At 43.9% G+C, this 10,000-nt stretch overlaps 1 non-coding gene and 1 pseudogene across 1 annotated transcript in view; both read left to right on the forward strand.

The window, feature by feature from the left end:
- Window positions 1-7,307: 7,307 nt before the first annotated feature.
- Window positions 7,308-7,459, forward strand: LOC134855952 (5.8S ribosomal RNA; annotated as a pseudogene).
- A 313-nt stretch (window positions 7,460-7,772) lies between these two features.
- Window positions 7,773-10,000, forward strand: part of LOC134855959 (large subunit ribosomal RNA) — a 3,517-nt gene continuing 1,289 nt past the window's right edge. Inside the window, exon 1 of the ribosomal RNA XR_010164700.1 lies at window positions 7,773-10,000. This exon is cut by the window's right edge and continues 1,289 nt beyond it. This is a non-coding gene — a ribosomal RNA (large subunit ribosomal RNA).

Below are 10,000 nucleotides of genomic sequence, written 5' to 3' on the forward strand. Positions count from 1 at the left end.
ATTCCAATTAAAGACACTGACCGATCAGAAAGCAAGTAGGTACTAACTAACGCTAGTACCTAGAAGAACTGCTTTAGGAGTTAACTATCAGCAGTAGCAGTCGGTCTGAGCTCTTTCACGAGCTAAAAGCTGGGCAGTGTTAAAGAGATGAACCAGTGAAGAGAAGGAAGAAAAGATTGAATAAGCACCAGTAACAATGTTACTACACCTAGCTTTTTTTTTTTTTTTTTTTTTTTTTTTTTTAACTCTTTTGTGCCAGTAATACTCATTTAGGAGTCAAATTTTGTCAATATGCTTGATGGTCAGCTGCATGAAAAAGATGGGAGCTGTGCGACCAGTGGTTCAAAAGTTATGACCCGAGCCGTAAACTCTGTAATTCGATTTTTCAGCTCGAAATTGCAGAAAAACAGCTGTTTAGGCATGAAGGAGTGCTCGCACAGCTAACTTTCAATTTTAGCGTAGAGAGCTCTGTGTGAGGGCTAGTTGGTGTAGAAAGCTCAGTCCAATCGGACCAGTGGTGTAAAAGTTATAGCGCTTTGGCTGAACTGCAATTTTAAGCTCAAAAAGTGACGAAGTTTAGAAGAATGAAATTTCGGGCAACAAAAAATTGTTCAATTTTAATATAATTATAACCGCTGGAAAGCCCTTGAGCATAGCTTTCTAATGGTATATTACAATTTTTTTTACTAAAATTAGTTTAGGTTCCAGCTCGAGTTAAAAATTGACTTTTGCTATTTTTTCAAAAAAAAAAAAAAATTTCACTTCAGTCTCTTGCATTTTTGGTCAACAAAAAATTGTGCGATTTACTTCGGGTAAAAAGCGTTGGAAAGTACATGGGCAGGGCTTTCCGGGCGTGTTTTCAAAAGTTATTTTGAGCAAAAATTGAGCAAATGGTGAGCATTTGAAAAAAAAAAATTTTTCCCCAGAAATACTCATTTAGGAGATTTCTGTGTATTATAGGGGGAGGGTAGTAGCGAGAATTTTCAAAAAAATTTTGAAAAATTTCAAAATTTTTGAAAATTTTTTTTTTACTTCCTAACCTCAAAAGCGTATCAGAAAGGCGTAATTTGATGAGACTTGACCACTGGTAAAGTATCATCGCTCGATTTCGCCTCAGTAAGGAGAACCATCCAAGGTTCGAAAAGAACGAAGGTCAGATAGTTTATAACTAGAAAGCAGAACCAAAACTGCCTTAAAGGCTTTGTGTAGTTGAGCAAAGTCTCTTCTCGAGAAGGCTAAGAAAAGCTTGAAATTGAAGCAATCAGTCGTTGAGCTGTTTGTGAAAAGAAGGATTGGCTTTAGCTAAGGTGCTTCTAAGTACTGCGCATAACTATGAACCGGTGTAAACCAAATCATGCTTGGTGGCTCTTGCATGAGACTGGACTTGGTGCCCCAGTCAAAGTAGCTTGCTTATAGGTATGGTTGGATATGGTTAGCCGTATCAGCACCAGAGGTGCAACAACCGTGCTGTTTAACTAAGTGAGCTGTCGAGTTGAAGTCGTCTTGGTCTCAAAGAAACGTGCTTGGTGGCGCTTGCATAAGCCTGGACTTGGTGCCCCAGGAAAGACTTACTTATAGGTGTAGTTGGATATGGTTTACCGTATCAGTACCAATGGTGCACAACTATGCTGTTTAACTGAGTTAGTCAGAGGACGGCGTTTCCTAAGTCCTCTAGAGTCCAAGATTGCTTTAGCTCGTGAAGGTTCTAATCATGCTTGATGGCTCTTGCATGAGACTGAACTTGGTGCCCCAGTCAAAGTAGCTTGCTTATAGGTATGGTTGGATATGGTTAGCCGTATCAGCACCAGAGGTGCAACAACCGTGCTGTTTAACTAAGTGAGCTGTCGAGATGAAGTCGTCTTGGTCTCAAAGAAACGTGCTTGGTGGCGCTTGCATAAGCCTGGACTTGGTGCCCCAGGAAAGACTTACTTATAGGTGTAGTTGGATATGGTTTACCGTATCAGTACCAATGGTGCACAACTATGCTGTTTAACTGAGTTAGTCAGAGGACGGCCTTTCCTAAGTCCTCTAGAGTCCAAGACTTCTTTAGCTCGTGAAGGTTTAAAATGCTGATAGTAGTAGTTTGTGCGTGGGAAAGGTTGACCTTAGTGTGCCTTTCTGGAAAGGTAGCAGCTTGCAAATCAGGGTTCGGTTTGAAAAAGCTAGCTTCCGAAGTACTTTAAACTGATTGATCCTGTCAGTTGCCATATGCTTGTCTGAAAGACTAAGCCATGCATGTGTAAGTGAAACTTGCAAAAGTGAAACCGCGAATGGCTCATTAAATCAGTTACTATCTAAAAGTTGAGTTACCTGTCAGATGAATAACTGCGGTAACCCTGCAGCTAATGCATGCAGATTGCGTGACTCCGGTCGCGAACTTTTACAAGAATTCACCGAGCGACCTGCTAAGTACGGGCGCATACCGGATGAATCCAAAGTAACTGAAAGATCCCAGATGGCTTAGGCCGGGGGACGCAGCTTCCGAATTTCTGAGCTATCAACCTATGATGGTAGTGTAACGGACTACCATGGTTGTGACGGCTAACGGGGAATCAGGGTTCGATTCCGGAGAGGGAGCCTTAGAAACGGCTACCACATCCAAGGAAGGCAGCAGGCACGCAAATTACCCACTCTCCGCACGAGGAGGTAGTGACGAGAAATAATGATATGAGCCTTAATGGTTTGTAATCAGAATGGAAAGGATGCAAAAGCTCCTTTGATGATCGAGTAGAGGGCAAGTCTGGTGCCAGCAGCCGCGGTAATACCAGCCTCTACAAGCGTATGCAAAAGTTGCTGCGTTTAAAAAGCTCATAGTTGGATCTGTTTGAGTATAACGGTAACATGGTGGTTAGTTAACGCTTTCCACTCGTTACGCTCATCCTTCGCATCGAAGAAATACCTTGCACTTAAATGTGACGAGGTGTGGAAACGGTGTTTTCACTTTGAGAAAATTAGAGTGTTCAAAGCATCCTTTGGGATTGAATAATCAAGCATGGAATAATGGAGAATGACCCGCGTTTTACTGATGCCGGTGGCTAAAGTGCGGTAATGATTGAAAGGAACAGCCGGGGGCATTTGTATTGCTACGTTAGAGGTGAAATTCTTGGATCGTGGCAAGACAAACTACTGCGAAAGCATTTGCCAAGAATGTTTTCATTAATCAAGAACGAAAGTTAGAGTATTGAAGAGGATTAGATACCCTCGTAATTCTAACCATAAACTATACCAACTTACGATTTGTCAAAGTCTCTTCTGACTTGGCAAGAAATTAACCGGGAAACCAAAGTTTATTGGTTCCGGGGGAAGTATGGTTGCAAAATCGAAACTTAAAGGAATTGACGGAAGGGCACCACCAGGAGTGGAGCCTGCGGCTTAATTTGACTCAACACGGGAAATCTCACCAGGTCCAGACATCTTAAGGATTGACAGATTGATGATCTTTCATGATTATATGGGCGGTGGTGCATGGCCGTTCTTAGTTAGTGGAGTGATCTGTCTGGTTAATTCCGATAACGAACGAGATCTTGATCATCTAAATAGTGCCATTCTCGTTAGAGTATTGGTTACTTCTTAGAGGTACTATGTGCAATTAAATAGCACAAGTGAAGTGAGGCTATAACAGGTCTGTGATGCCCTTAGATGTCCTGGACTGCACGCGCGCTACACTGGTGAATTTAAATTGAGGGATAACCTTGGCCTATATGGTCCGGGTAATCACCTAAAATTCATGAGCGTGAAGGGGATCGAATGTTGTAACTTGCATTCGTGAACCAGGAATTCCTAGTACTCGGTAGTCAACAACTACTGGGGATTACGTCCCTGCCCTTTGTACACACCGCCCGTCGCTACTACTGATTGGATGTTTAAGCAAGAATTGCGGAAGCCCGTCGCTGAGACTTCGGTCCTGGCAATAGGTGGAAGCGGATCGAGCTTAATTGTCTAGAGGAAGTAAAAGTCGTAACAAGGTTTCCGTAGGGGAACCTGCGGAAGGATCAGTGACTAATGCCACTGTTTGAGCGAAGAGCCGGTCAGCTCATTAAATATGACCCGGTACGCAGTAGATCTTTTTGGAGATTTTGCTGAAAGGTGGTGGTGCATAATCAAGAAAGAGTCGGTGGTGCATGAGTGTAAGAGAGACGGTGGTGCATGAGACTGGGGATTGGCTCCCAGTCAAAGTAGCTTGCTCGGTGGTTGATGATAGCAAGAAAGAGTCGGTGGTGCATGAGAGTAAGAGAGACGGTGGTGCATGAGACTGGGGATTGGCTCCCAGTTAAAGTAGCTTGCTCGGTGGTTGATAATAGCAAGGAAGAGTCGGTGGTGCATGTGAGTAAGAGAGACGGTGGTGCATGAGACTGGGGATTGGCTCCCAGTTAAAGTAGCTTGCTCGGTGGTTGATAATAGCAAGGAAGAGTCGGTGGTGCATGATAGCATGATGTTCCTTCATGGTTCATCTAAGAGTTGGTCTAGCTAAGGTTAGATTGGCTCAAGGTAGTCCTTAATGGATCACCTTAGATTCCCGAAAGATAATTCAAAGAGAGTTGACCTGATGCAAGTTAGGTTAACTCAAGGTGATCCTTGTTGGTGATCCTTAGTATGATGGTGGTGCATTAGCAAGAAAAACGGTGGTGCATGATAGCTTGAGACTGGGGATGGGCTCCCAGTCAAAGTAGCTTGCTCGGTGTGGATGATAGCAAGTGAGAGTCAGTGGTGCATTATAGCAAGAGAGAAGGTAGCCAAATGTCTCGTCATTGTTGACGCCAAAATCAGGTAGCCAAATGCCTCGTCATTTTTGACGCCAAAAGCAGGTAGCCAAATGCCTCGTCATTTTTGACGCCAAAAGCAGGTAGCCAAATGCCTCGTCATTGTTGACGCCAAAAGCAGGTAGCCAAATGCCTCGTCATTGTTGACGCCAAAAGGAAGTCGCTCAAACTTGGGTATTCTGTTGATCAAAAAGCTGTTTAGATGGTAGCTTAGGAGTAACTTCTCCTAGATAAGCTTGTTTGTTGGTCGTTTAAACAGTGTACGATTTTCAGTTTGCTTTCGTTAGAGAAAGACTGAGGAAAGCGAAGGCCCGAATGCTTAAGAACAGGGTGATCTATGCTTGGGTAATCACACTTAGTACGAGAGGAACAGTGTGTTCAGTTCCCTGGTTTCAAGCGTCTGCCTGAGAAGGCGGATGCGAAGCTACAATTGATGACCTAAAGCGTAGATTGAATTGCTCTATCTGCATCATGAAAATTGCCTTTAATGGTTTAAATTGGCAGTATCAAGTATATTGATGCTGTTGACCCCGATGTCAGATAGGAATGCAATCCCCCATTGATGATGGGAGGTCACTCAAACTTGGGTATTCTGTTGATCAAAGAGCTGTTCAGATGTAGTACCGGTGTGATACATGTGATTGCATTGAGAGAGCGTTTAAACAGTGTTCGATCTTCAGTTTGCCTTCGTAAGAGTAAGACTGAGAAAAGCGAGGGCCCAAACGCTCAAAAACAGGGTGATCTATGCTTGGGTAACACTTAGTACGAGAGGAACAGTGTGTTCAGTTCCCTGGTTTCAAGCGTCTGCCTGAGAAGGCGGATGCGAAGCTACAATTGATGACCTAAAGCGTAGATTGAATTGCTCTATCTGCATCATGAAAATTGCCTTTAATGGTTTAAATTGGCAGTATCAAGTATATTGATGCTGTTGACCCCGATGTCAGATAGGAATGCAATCCCCCATTGATGATGGGAGGTCACTCAAACTTGGGTATTCTGTTGATCAAAGAGCTGTTCAGATGTAGTACCGGTGTGATACATGTGATTGCATTGAGAGCGCGTTTAAACAGTGTTCGATCTTCAGTTTGCCGTTGTAAGAGAAAGACTGAGGAAAGCGAAGGCCCAAATGCTTAAGAACAGGGTGGTCCAGACAGCTCAAAGTCCGACTGCGGTTGGCTTTGTTCTAATCGAGTGAACACTTACTTTTGGAGAAATCCGATCGTAGGAGTGATCAGTCTTCGGATTGATCCGGTTCTTTTACTGGTGTATCTGTCAGATCCTTAGGGACTGGATAGAACACTTAAAGCAAGTCGCTCGATCTTGGGTATTCTGTTGATCAAAGAGCTGTTTAGATGTAGTACCGGTGTGATACATGTGATTGCATTGAGAGAGCGTTTAAACAGTGTTCGATCTTCAGTTTGCCGTTGTAAGAGAAAGACTGAGGAAAGCGAAGGCCCAAATGCTTAAGAACAGGGTGGTCCAGACAGCTCAAAGTCCGACTGCGGTTGGCTTTGTTCTAATCGAGTGAACACTTACTTTTGGAGAAATCCGATCGTAGGAGTGATCAGTCTTCGGATTGATCCGGTTCTTTTACTGGTGTATCTGTCAGATCCTTAGGGACTGGATAGAACACTTAAGCAAGTCGCTCGAACTTGGGTATTCTGTTGATCAAAGAGCTGTTCAGATGTAGTACCGGTGTGATACATGTGATTGCATTGAGAGCGCGTTTAAACAGTGTTCGATCTTCAGTTTGCCGTTGTAAGAGAAAGACTGAGGAAAGCGAAGGCCCAAATGCTAAAAAAACAGGGTGGTCGAGACAGCTCAAAGTCCGACTGCGGTTGGCTTTGTTCTAATCGAGTGAACACTTACTTTTGGAGAAATCCGATCGTAGGAGTGATCAGTCTTCGGATTGATCCGGTTCTTTTACTGGTGTATCTGTCAGATCCTTAGGGACTGGATAGAACACTTAAGCAAGTCGCTCGAACTTGGGTATTCTGTTGATCAAAGAGCTGTTCAGATGTAGTACCGGTGTGATACATGTGATTGCATTGAGAGCGCGTTTAAACAGTGTTCGATCTTCAGTTTGCCGTTGTAAGAGAAAGACTGAGGAAAGCGAAGGCCCAAATGCTTAAGAACAGGGTGGTCCAGACAGCTCAAAGTCCGACTGCGGTTGGCTTTGTTCTAATCGAGTGAACACTTACTTTTGGAGAAATCCGATCGTAGGAGTGATCAGTCTTCGGATTGATCCGGTTCTTTTACTGGTGTATCTGTCAGATCCTTAGGGACTGGATAGAACACTTAAGCAAGTCGCTCGAACTTGGGTATTCTGTTGATCAAAGAGCTGTTCAGATGTAGTACCGGTGTGATACATGTGATTGCATTGAGAGCGCGTTTAAACAGTGTTCGATCTTCAGTTTGCCGTTGTAAGAGAAAGACTGAGGAAAGCGAAGGCCCAAATGCTAAAAAAACAGGGTGGTCGAGACAGCTCAAAGTCCGACTGCGGTTGGCTTTGTTCTAAATCAAACCAGTGCTAGATGGTCGAAAAACAACCTTCAACGGGGGATCACTAGGCTCGCTTTACGAGGAGGAGCACAGCTATATGTGTTAATTCAGTAAGAATCGCAAGATTTGTTTACTGACCTCTCTAACGCAAAAGGCGGTCTCAGCTTCGGCTGTTGATCGCGTCCGAATCAGGGTTATTTGAAATCGATTGAACGCTTACTTTTGGAGAAATCTGAGGGTAAGAGCGATCTGTCTTCGGATTGGTCCGTTCTTTTGCTGGTGTATCTACGAGATCCTTCGGGATTGGTTAGAACACTTAAATCAAGTCGCTCAAACTTGGGTATTCTGTTGATCAAAGAGCTGTTCAGATGTAGTACCGGTGTGATACATGTGATTGCATTGAGAGCGCGTTTAAACAGTGTTCGATCTTCAGTTTGCCTAAGCTAGAGTGATAAACTCCTGCACATTACTACTTCGGTAGTTTTATGGATGCTTGAGTGCCTTTAAATCGTAACCTGATTTGGACGAGAGAACCCCCTGAACTTAAGCATATCAGTAAGGGGAGGAAAAGAAATCAACCGAGAATCCCTTAGTAATGGCGAATGAACAGGGAAAAGCTCATCGGGAAGAGGAGTGGTAACACTCCTCGGTGTCCGGTATGGTTTGCTGCCTGGCTTGTTGACTTGACTGGATGTCTATTGGAAAATAGCATCAAAGAGGGTAAAAATCCCGTAACAGTCTTGTTATAACTTGTCGACGGCGCATTCCTATGAGTAGAGTTGTTTGAAAGTGCAACTCGAAGCTGGAGATATGTCTCTCCAAAAGCTAATTATAAAGCGAGACCGATAGCAAACAAGTACCGTGAGGGAAAGTTGAAAAGCACTCTGAAGAGAGAGTGAAAAGTACGTGAAACCGTTGAAGGAGAACTGGAGTGAGCGTTATCATGCCCAATGTCTTGAACTTGATTCTAGACCACCGGGTAGTGTTGTTAAAGTCTTTTGGTGATCATTGTTAAAGATGCGAGCTATTTGTTTTCTTCGGATTTCAAATTTGTTGTGTCTTGACTAAATGAGATAAAGTTTTATCTCTTTTGTTTGCCTGTCTGACCTTAACATCCCAATCAATGCTCTCTACAGCCCGTCTTGAAACACGGACCAAGGAGTGTGAGTTGCTTGCAAGTGCTGTCGCTGTTTGAAAGCGTACACGCGTAATGAAAGTGAACGGTGTAACTTTTATGAGTTGCATTAACTTTTGTGGTGAGAGCGTCAAAGCGATGTCTCGCAACCACGGACGGTTATGTTGCTAAAACATGACTGATCCAGAGCAAGTAGCACACGACCCGAAAGATGGTGATCTATGCTTGGGCAGGGTGAAGCCACGGGAAACCATGGTGGAAGCCCGAAGCGGTTCTGACGTGCAAATCGATCGTCTGACCTGAGCATAGGGGCGAAAGACTAATCGAACCATCTAGTAGCTGGTTTCCTCCGAAGTTTCCCTCAGGATAGCAAAAGCTTAAGCAAGATTGAAAAATCTTCGCTGTGCAATTTCATCGGTTAAAGCGAATGATTAGAGGACTGGGGGAAAACTTTTCCTTCACCTATTCTCAAACTATAAATCGGTGAGATGTTCTTGTGACTTAATTGCACTTGAACTTTGAATGCGAGCTTTTTGTGGGCCGCTTTTGGTAAGCAGAACCGGCGATGTGGGATGAACCAAAAGTTGGGTTAAGGCGCCTAACTACTTGCTCATGAGTCACCACAAAAGGTGTTGATTGATATTGACAGCAGGACGGTGGTCATGGAAGTTGAAAACCGCTAAGGAATGTGTAACAACTCACCTGCCGAATCAATCAGCCCTGAAAATGGATGGCACTAGAGCTCGTGGCCTATACCTGACCATGAACATCAGATTCTGGCTTCGGCTGGATGCTTAAGACTGGTTTAGAACTGGTCTTAAAGTATGTTCATGTGTAGGAGGACGCATTGGTTGCGCAAAAGTGTATACGTGAGTATATGCTCGAAGCGGCCAATGGAGCAGATCTTGGTGGAAGTAGCAAGTACTCAAATGAGAACTTTGAGGACTGAAGCGGGAAAGGTTTTCATGTGAACAGCATTTGCACATGAGTTAGTCGATTCTAAAAGACAGGCTAAGGCCAAAGTCTTGAATAGTGGTTTTTTGAAAACTGCTGAGTCTCGAAAGAGCATCGGGTTAAAATTCCCGAACTTACTCTCTTGGCATTACGACGGCAACGTCATCTCAGTCGAATTTAGTCATTGGGACCTTGGGGAAGAGTTATCTTTTCTTTATAACATGCAGTAGAGACCTTGGAATTGAATCAATCAGAGATAAGGCTCGAACCATGAAAGAGTGTTTCAGCATTTGAAGCATCCCAATTGTTCCTGGTGGCACGTAAAAATTCGGCCCAGCTAATGTCAGGAGAGTGAATCGTACCAATTACCGCATCAGGTCCCCAAGGTGAAAAGCCTCTGGTCTTGGAACAGTGTAGATAAGGGAAGTCGGCAAAATTGATCCGTACCTTCGGAAGAAGGATTGGCTCTGAGGAATGGGTGTGACAAGCCTTTAGCTTGAAGTCTCGATATGCTAAAGCGTACGATGGCTCTTCGGAGTTGTTGGCGTTTGGCGCATCGATGATGGATATGCTTTAGGTCAAATCTGTCGCACATTAAACGTTCAAACTCTGAACTGGTTTGGACAAGGGGAATCCGACTGTTTAATTA

The sequence above is a fragment of the Symsagittifera roscoffensis genome, unplaced genomic scaffold (genome assembly GCF_963678635.1).
Source record: "Symsagittifera roscoffensis unplaced genomic scaffold, txSymRosc1.1 SCAFFOLD_62, whole genome shotgun sequence".
Lineage (NCBI taxonomy): Eukaryota > Metazoa > Xenacoelomorpha > Acoela > Convolutidae > Symsagittifera > Symsagittifera roscoffensis.